We start from the raw sequence: 10,634 nt of genomic DNA on the forward strand, positions 1-10,634 counted from the left end.
TATGCAGATTTTTGAATATTCGCTTGAAAATCTGGCGCCAATTGGATGGAAGCCTAGCTAATGACATAAAACCGATAGTTGCGAGATCAACAAGGGTCAAGAAATGCATGCTCAATCAATCTGGGAGTTATTTTACGCTGGCCCAAATTCGCTCAAATTCTGTGCACAAATGTGTTTACATCCCTGTAAGATTGCATTTCTCCTTTGCCAAAATAATCCATCCACCTGACAGTTGTGGCATATCAAGAAACTAATTAAACAGCATGATCATTATACAGGTGCACCTTGTGCTGTGGACAATAAAAGGCCACTCTAAAGTGTGCAGTTTTGTCATGCAACACAATGCCACAGATGTCCAAGTTTTGAGGGAGTGTGCAGTTGGCATGCTGATTGCAGGAATATCCACCAGAGCTGTTGCCAGAGAATTTAATGTTCTTTTCTCTACCATCAGCCACCTCCAACTCTGTTTTAGAGAACTTGGCATTACATCCAATCAGCCTCACAACCGCACATCGTGTGTATGCAGTGGCGATTTTAGCATGTACATCTTGGTGGGGAAAACAAAATAAGTGGGATGCATGCCAGCAAAGCCACAACACAATACAACACTAAACAATACATTAATTGCACTATAACGGTGACAAACGGTGCCCACAAACAGCCTACATAAAGCTGTCCAACAGCAGTCCCAACATCTTACAACGGCTACACCTGGCTATCAGCGGAGCCTTGTCTGGCAGCGAAACAGTTCATTCAGCCTCATTTACTGCCTTTTAAAAAAACATAGCTGATATGTCTGACTTGCTTAAACAAATGTGATTTCTCATGACAATTGAGATGTTCAAACTATGGCATAAGCGGACGACAAGAGCATTAGAGGCAATCCGTCATTTCAATTAAGACAAGCTAGGATTGACGTAGTCAATATAACTATTTTGTTTAGCACTTTTGAAATGTACCATCGACAGAATTCAGAACATGGGCCGTTCTTAGTGTTCTCCCTGTACACCAAGTCAGAAGCGTAGAATAAATAAAGGGGGCATATAAACAATGAAAGCTCTAACAATATTCAATGATTACATTTCTCTAAAACAGGTTATAGGCTACATGTATCATGACACAAGGCGAGACCCAGATGCAGACACAGGAAGCAGATGGTTGGATGGTTGGAGTCTTACAATGTTTAATAATCCAAAAGAAGTAGGCAAGAGAATAGTCGTGGACAGGCAAAAGGTCAAAACCAGATCAGAGTCCAGGAGGTACAGTGGCAGAAAGGTTCGTGGTCAAGGCAGGCAGAATGGTCAGGCAGGCGGGTACTGAGTCCAGAATAGGCAAGGATCAAAACCGGGAGGACTAAGAAAAAGAAAATAGCAAAGGCAGGCGTATGGGAAACCCGCTGGTTGACTTGGAACATACAAGACGAACTGATACAGAGAGACAGGAAACACAGGGATAAATACACTGGGGAAAACAAGCAACACCTGGAGGGGGTGGAGACAATAACGAGGACAGGTGAAACTGATCAGGGTGTGACAACATGTGCACCACCAAGTCAGAACAATAGGTGAAATTAAGAGGGATAAATAGACCAAATTATTTGAGCGAGGCACATGGGCTACTAACATCTTACTACACAACATACACTTAGTATTACTTTCTTAGCTACAGTATACATAAACTCAGCAAAAAAAGAAAGTTCACTTTTTCAGGACCCTGTCTTTCAAAGATAATTCGTAAAAATCCAAATAACTTCACATATCTTCATTGTAAAGGGTTTAAACACTGTTTCCCATGTTTATTCAATGAACCATAAACATTTTGTGAACATGCACCTGTGGAACGGTCGTTAAGACACTAACAGCTTACAGACGGTAGGCAATTAAGGTCACAGTTATGAAAACTTAGGACACTATAGAGGCCTTTCTACTGACTCCGAAAAACACTAAAAGAGAGATGCCCAGGGTCCCTGCTCATCTGCGTGAACGTGCCTTAGGCATGCTGCAAGGAGGCATGAGGACTGCAGATGTGGCCAGGGCAATACATTTCAATGTCCGTACTGTGAGATGCCTAAGACAGCGCTACAGGGAGACAGGACGGACAGCTGAATATCCTCGCAGTGGCAGACCACGTGTAACAACACCTGCACAGGATCGGTACATCCAAACATCACACCTGTGGGACAGGTACAGGATGGCAACAACAACTGCCCAAGTTACACCAGGAATGCACAGGACTGGCAAAAATTGCTCTTCACTGACGGGTCGCGGTTTTGTCTCACCAGAGGTGAAGGTCGGATTTGCGTTTATCATCGAAGGAATGAGCGTTACACCGAGGCCTGTACTCTAGCGGGATCGATTTTGGAGGTGGAGGGTCCGTCATGGTCTGGGGCGGTGTGTTACAGCATCATCGGACTGAGCTTGTTGTCATTGCAGGCAATCTCAATGCTGTGTGTTACAGGAAAGACATCCTCCTCCCTCACGTGGTACCCTTCCTGCAGGCTCATCCTGACATGACCCTCCAGCATGACAATGCCACCAGCCATACTGCTCATCCTGTGCATGATTTCCTGCAAGACAGGAATGTCAGTGTTCTGCCATGGCCAGCGAAAAGCCCGGATCTCAATTCCATTGAGCACGTCTGGGACCTGTTGGATCGGAGGGTGAGGGCTACGGCCATTCCCCCATAAATGTCTGGGAACTTGCAGGTGCCTTGGTGGAAGAGTGGGGTAACATCTCACAGCAAGAATGGGCAAATATGGATCAGTCCATGAGGAGGAGATGCACTGCAGCACTTAATGCAGCTGGTGGCCACACCAGATACTGACTGTTACTTTTGATTTTGACCCCCCCCCCCTTTGTTCAGGGACACATTATTCAATTTCTGTTAGTCACATATCTGTGGAACTTGTTCAGTTTATGTCTCAGTTATTGAATCTTGTTAGGTTCATACAAATATTTACACATGTTAAGTTTGCTGAAAATTAACGCAGTTGACAGTGAGAGGACGTTCCTTTTTTTGCTGAGTTTATATCCCTGGGATATTACATAATGTATGCAGCAGCATACAATACCTTTTTGGACTCACCTTGTTGTGCTGTGCTCACTTGAACAAGAAGGTGGTGCAGCGGTCCTTCGTGGGCAAATTTTGTCATCAAAGTCTGGCATTCTCTGGATTTATGGTGCTTTCAAACAACTGGGAACTCTGAAAAAAGGTTGAATCATGATGACGTCATTGATCTTCAGGTCGTAGCTCTAGAAAGAGGCCGGATTTACAATTCCAAGTTGGATGACCGTTCAAAACGTATTTTCCCAGTCGGAGCTCATTTATTCCCGACTTCCCAGTTGTCTTGAACTCACTGAAGTCAAGTTTTTGCAGTTCCGAGTTAACAGTTGTTTTGAGCGCGGCACAAATCATGTTTCATTGACAGCACAGCCAATAATGAATGTTTATCATTTTATCTGTGGCCAATGACCTTGAGCCTTCTTAGATGGGCACTTCTAATGTAACTCAATTGGATCACCCAAGGGGCTAGAATTTTCTAGCTCTACCCTTAGACTTGGCGGTGACGTAGTGTCCCCATGAGTGACAGAACACTGAGCCAATCACGGTGCAACACTACGTATTTTCTGCTGGCTTGCACCACAGAAAGCACTGAGCTAGGCTGAAACACCTGCATTTTGGAGCTGCCTTACTCAAGAAAACAAAAAATAGACCATGTTTGTATTAACTTAATGATATTTATATTTACATTGTTTATAACTGATATGTGACATGTATTAATGCCAAAATAACATGCAAAACAGGCAAGCCCAAAATAACATTTATTTTATTTATTTATTTTTGCTAAAAATGTGGGACTCAAAGCCCACCTGCCCTGAATGGTTTGCTGATGTCAACATTGAACGTTGTGAACAGAGTGCCCCATGGTGGTGGTGGGATTATGGATTTGGCAGGCATAAACTACAGACAATGAACACAATTGCATTTTATCGATGGCAATTTGAATTTTATTTTATTTATTTATTTCACCTTTATTTAACCAGGTAGGCAAGTTGAGAACAAGTTCTCATCGCTTAAAACTAGTGAGGGAGATAAGTGTTTCCAGTTTCAGAGATTTTTGTAGTTCGTTCCAGTCATTGGCAGCAGAGAACTGGAAGGAGAGACGGCCAAAGGAGGAATTGGCTTTGGGGGTGACCAGAGAGATATACCTGCTGGAGCACGTGCTACAGGTGGGTGCTGCTATGGTGACCAGTGAGCTGAGATAAGGGGGGACTTTACCTAGCAGGGTCTTGTAGATGACCTGGAGCCAGTGGGTTTGGCGACGAGTATGAAGCGAGGGCCAGCCAGCGAGAGCGTACAGGTCGCAGTGGTGGGTAGTATATGGGGCTTTGGTGACAAAACAGATGGCACTGTGATAGACTGCATCCAGTTTGTTGAGTAGGGTATTGGAGGCTATTTTGTAAATGACATGGCCGAAGTCGAGGATCGGTGGATGGTCAGTTTTACGAGGGTATGTTTGGCAGCATGAGTGAAGGATGCTTTGTTGCGAAATAGGAAGCCAATTCTAGATTTAACTTTGGATTGGAGATGTTTGATGTGAGTCTGGAGGGAGAGTTTACAGTCTAACCAGACACCTAGGTATTTGTAGTTGTCCACATATTCTAAGTCAGAGCCGTCCAGAGTAGTGATGCCGGACAGGCGGGCAGGTGCTGGCAGCGATCGGTTGAAGAGCATGCATTTAGTTTTACTTGTATTTAAGAGCAGTTGGAGGCCACGGAAGGAGAATTGTATGGCATTGAAGCTCGTCTGGAGGGTTGTTAACACAGTGTCCAAAGAAGGGCCAGAAGTATACAGAATGGTGTCGTCTGCGTAGAGGTGGATCAGAGACTCACCAGCAGCAAGAGCGACATCATTGATGTATACAGAGAAAAGAGTTGGCCCAAGAATTGAACCCTGTGGCACCCCCATAGAGACTACCAGAGGCCCGGACAACAGGCCCTCCGATTTGACACACTAAACTCTATCAGAGAAGTAGTTGGTGAACCAGGCGAGGCAATCATTTGAGAAAACAAGGCTATTGAGTCTGCTGATGAGGATGTGGTGATTGACAGAGTCGAAAGCTTTGGCCAGGTCAATGAATACGGCAGCACAGTATTGTTTCTTATCGATGGCGGTTACGATATTGTTTAGGACCTTGAGCGTGGCTGAGGTGCACCCATGACCAGCTCTGAAACCAGATTGCATAGCGGAGAAGGTGCGGTGGGATTCGAAATGGTCGGTAATCTGTTTGTTGACTTGGCTTTCGAAGACCTTAGAAAGGCAGTGTAGGATAGATATAGGTCAGTAGCAGTTTGGGTCAAGAGTGTCCCCTCCTTTGAAGAGGGGGATGACAGCAGCTGCTTTCCAATCTTTGGGAATCTCAGGCGACACGAAAGAGAGGATGAACAGGCTAGTAATTTCGGCAGATAATTTTAGAAAGAAAGGGTCCAGATTGTCTAGCCCGGCTGATTTGTAGGGGTCCAGATTTTGCAGCGCTTTCAGAGCATCAGCTGAATGGATTTGGGAGAAGGAGAAATGGGGAAGGCTTGGGCGAGTAGCTGTGGGGGGTGCAGTGCTGTTGACTGTTGTAGAGGTAGCCAGGTGGAAAGCATGGCCAGCCGTAGAAAAATGCTTATTGAAATTCTCAATTATAGTGGGTTTATCGGTGGTGATAGAGTTTCCTATCCTCAGTGCAGTGGGCAGCTGGGAGGAGGTGTTCTTATTCTCCATGCACTTTACAGTGTCCCAGAACTTTTTTGAGTTTGTGTTGCAGGAAGCAAATATCTGCTTGAAAAAGCTAGCCTTGGCTTTTCTAACTGCCTGTGCATATTGGTTTCTATCTTCCCTGAAAAGTTGCATATCACGGGGGCTGTTCGATGCTAATGCAGAACGCCACAGGATGTTTTTGTGTTGGTTAAGGGCAGTCAGGTCTGGAAAGAACCAAGAGCTATATCTGTTCCTGGTTCTAAATTTCTTGAATGGGGCATGTTTATTTAAGATGGAGAGGAAGGCATTTAAAAAAAGATAACCAGGCATCCTCTACTGACGGGATGAGGTCAATATCCTTCCAGGATACCCGGGCCAGGTCGATTAGAAAGGCTTGTTCGCTGAAATGTTTCAGGGAGCGTTTGACAGTGATGAGTGGAGGTCGTTTGACCGCTGACCCATTACGGATGCAGGCAATGAGGCAGTGATCGCTGATATCTTGGTTGAAAACAGCAGATGTGTATTTAGAGGGCGAGTTGGTTAGGATGATATCTATGAGGGTGCCCGTGTTTACGGCTTTGGGGTGGTACCTGGTGGGTTCATTAATAATTTGTGTGAGATTGAGGGCATCAAGCTTGGATTGTAGGATGGCTGGGGTGTTAAGCATGTCCCAGTTTAGGTCACCTAGCAGCACGAGCTCTGAAGATAGATGGGGGGCAATCAGTTCACATATGGTGTCCAGAGCACAGCTGGGGGCCGAGGGTGGTCTATAGCAGGCGGCAACGGTGAGAGACTTGTTTTTAGAGAGATGGATTTTTAAAAGTAGAAGTTCAAGTTGTTTGGGTACAGACCTGGATAGTAGGACAGAACTCTGCAGGCTATTTCTGCAGTAGATTGCAACACCGCCCCCTTTGGGCGTTCTATCTTGTCTGAAAACGTTGTAGTTAGGGATGAAGATTTCACAGTTTTTGGTGGACTTCCTAAGCCAGGATTCAGACACGGCTAGGACATCCGGGTTGGCAGAGTGTGCTAAAGCGGTGAATAAAACAAACTTAGGGAGGAGGCTTCTAATGTTAACAAGCATGAAACCAAGGCTATTACGGTTACAGAAGTCATCAAAAGAGAGCGCCTGGGGAATAGGAGTGGAGCTAGGCACTGCAGGGCCTGGATTCACCTCTACATTACCAGAGGAACAGAGGAGGAGGAGGATAAGGGTACGGCTAAAAGCTATGAGGATTGGTGATCTGTGACGTCCGGAATAGAGAGTAAAAGGAGCAGGTTTCTGGGGGCGATAAAATAGCTTCAAGGTATAATGTACAGACAAAGGTATGGTAGGATGTGAATACAGTGGAGGTGAACCTAGGCATTGAGTGATGATGAGAGAGTGATGATCACAGAGATACTGTGATGAGATCCAGAGGCCCGTTGTTGTGCCATTCATCTGCTGCCATCAACTTATGTATCAGCATGATAATGAACGGCCCCATGTTGCAAGGATCTGTACCCAATTCCTGGATGCTGAAAATGTCGCAATTCTTCCTTGGCCTGCATACTCACCAGACATTTCACCCATCATGTTTGAGATGATCTGGATCAACGTGTACGACAGCATGTTCCAGTTCCCGCCAACTTCTCACAGCCATTGAAGAGGAGTGGGACAACATTCCGCAGGCCACAATCAACAGCCTAATCAACTCTATGCAGAGTGGATGTGTCGCGCTGCATGAGGCAAGTGGTGGTCACATGCTCTTACTTTTCTGTGTCCAACAGATGCATATCTGTATTCCCAGTCATGTGAAATCTATAGATTGGAGCCTAATTTATTTATTTAAATTGACTGATTTCCTTATGTGAACTGTTAATCAGTCAAATCTTTGAAATTGTTACATATTGCATTTATATTTTTAAGTATAATAATAATATTTGCCATTTTAGCGGCCGCTTTTATCCGGGTTAAGGTTTAGAGTAGGGACGTTCCAAGGTTCCCGGATAGCACTGACCCTTGACTCACTCCCGGGAGGCAGCCCAGTTTCAAATCGAAAGCAATCAACTTTCAGCCGGTGCAAAACACGCCCAGACTGGCGCCCGTGCAAGATTAATCAACCCCCTCTATGTCCCTACCATTTTACAACATTCAGGAAAGATGTACGCTGCCCCTAGATGAAAATAAGATCCATATCAGGACAAACCAAACATGGCTATGTCTGAGATCAGGTACGCCCAGTTTTTACATGAGGTGAGGGCTTCCCCTCAGGAGAAGATGGTGGAAACCAGAGTATGTGAGTGGAGCTGATCTGGAGCTGAGCGTGCCCAATTTGACAGGTTCATGGTGCGAGATTCCCAAAGGCTGGAGCGTCGGCCTTCTCGCCCGCTCCAATTTCGCTCCAGCAGCGCTCACTTCACGAGCTCAGGGCATGCCCGCCCCAGCATGCATTTGTAGTCTACTTGTGTGCTGATATAGCCCCTTGCTTTAGCTACTGTCATGGAGTTCGAAAATTATTTTCATAAAGAAACGTATAAAACACACGGATGCTAAATCAAGGTGCCTTACAAAGATGAGGACCAAGAGGAAGAGAGGGAGTGCGGTTATGGATTTATTATGGATCCCCATTAGCTGCCGCCACTCTTCCTGGGGTCCAGCAAATTTAAGGCAGTTAGACCATTTTAAAAACATTACAATACAATCACAGATTTCACAACCCAATGTGTGCCCTCAGGCCCCTATTCCATCACTACCACAGATCTACAATACAAAATCCATGTGTACGTGTGTATAGTGCGTATGTGCTCGTGTGTGTATGCATGTGTCTGTGCCTATGTTTGTGATGTAGTGTCTACAACTAAAGAATGATTGTGGATTCTGAAAAAACACTTATCCCAAAAACATGATGGTGTACTTACTACATGCAAATACTAAAAGAAAGGAACGAGGTGGGTAGATAACTATAAAATAGCCTCCAACACGCTACTCAACAAACTGGATGCAGTCTATCACAGTGCCATCCGTTTTGTCACCAAAGCCCCATACACTACCCACCATTGCAACCTGTACGCTCTCGTTAGTTGGCCCTCGCTTCATACTCGTCGCCAAACCCACTGGCAACAGGTTATCTACAAGTCTCTGCTAGGTAAAGCCCTGCCTTATCTCAGCTCACTGGTCACCATAGCAGCACCCACTCGTAGTACGCGCTCCAGCGGGTATATCTCACTGGTCATCCCCAAAGCCAATTCTTCAGGGCGTGACAGGGGGTGTTTGTTTTGTGTGTTTTGGTGTTTTTGGGTTAGGTTCTATGTTTTCTATTTCTATGTTTAATTCTAGTTTTCTATTTCTATGTTGGGTTTTTGGTAGGACCTCCAATTAGAGTCAGCTGGTTGTCATTGTCTCTAATTGGAGGCCATATTTAGTTGAGGTTTGTTTCACTTGTGTTTTGTGGGTGGTTATTTTCTGTATAGCCTGTGCCTTATGGAACTGTTTTTCCTCGTTTGTTTATTTTTGTTTAAGTGGTTTCATTGAATAAATTAAGTATGAGCACTTTACCCGCTGTGCCTTTGTCCTATCCTTACGACGCCCATGACATATTAGTAATTCCTCTCTTGGTTTTTGAGGTATTTTCATCATTGCAGCATCAAAAGTTATGTCCTTGTAGCCTCTTATTTTGAATTTATCTGTCATTTTTTTCACATTGCTGTCAAAATCTGTCTGGTGGTCACAGATTTGTTTAACCCTGCATAACTGGCTATATGGTAGATCATTCTTGAGGGGAAGGGGATGCACATAGCAAGGTATTTCGGTTTGTGGGCTTTGTGTATAAGTCTGTGTGTAATGCATCATTAGTATTTAATTTTTCTCTCATCAGTCTGCATGGTGAATTTGAGGTGTTCAGAGCTCAGAGTTCCTGCTGACTTCCTTCCCAGAGCACAAAGACATCATCTATGTATCTCTTCCATAGGAGGATTTTAGAAAGTAGGGGGTGTGTCTCTGTTTTGTAAAGGAGTGCTTCCTCAAATTGTCCCACACACAGGTTTGCATAGTTGGGGGGAACAGGGCTACACCCTGAATTTGAAGGGAAAAGTCTGACTCAAAGACAAAGTAGTTATTGGATAATATCAGTTCAGTAAGTTGTAAGATGCGGTCATTGCATGGAGCAAGGGTAGAGTATCTTTGCTGAAGGAAGCGTTGCAGCGCCTGCAAGCCTCCAGTGTGTGGGATGTTAGTGTACAAGCTCTCCACATCAAAAGTGGCCAGCAGGATGCCCTCTGGTATCCTTCCTAAGCCCTCTATCAATGAGATCATGTGACTAGTGTCTTTGACATAAGATGGGAGATTCTCAACCATCGGTTTAATGTGGTAATCCACAAACTTAGAAATGTTGGATGTCACAGAGTCGATTGCTGCTACAATGGGTCTACCTGGAGGAGGAGACACTTGTTTGTGTAATTTAGCGACTGTATGGAAAGTTGGTATCTTAGGAAATTTCACACTTCTTTTTTGGTGATTTGTCCTGATTCCAAACAGCTTTCCACTGTGGATGAGATATTATGCTGGAATTCTAGGGTAGGGTCATAATTCAGTTTGTGATACAAGTCACCTTTAGATAGTTGTCGGCGACATTCATTCAGATAGTCACATTTGTTTTGTATCTAAATTCCTCCTCCTTTGTCACATTTTTTAAATTATTTTTTTATGATAATTGAAGGATCTGACTATAAGTCCTCAAGAGCCATTCTTTCATCTCTACTCAGGTTATCATAGGATTTGTGTTTCTGTTTGACTTTCAGTAGGTCACCTACATCATTTTCAACAATCCTACGGTAGGTTTCTATGGATGCATTGCGTTTGGGGGAGGTACGAATGAACTTTTTGCTCTAAGTGTGGTTCTCTCAGAGTT

This window comes from Salmo trutta, chromosome 25 (genome assembly GCF_901001165.1).
Source record: "Salmo trutta chromosome 25, fSalTru1.1, whole genome shotgun sequence".
Lineage (NCBI taxonomy): Eukaryota > Metazoa > Chordata > Actinopteri > Salmoniformes > Salmonidae > Salmo > Salmo trutta.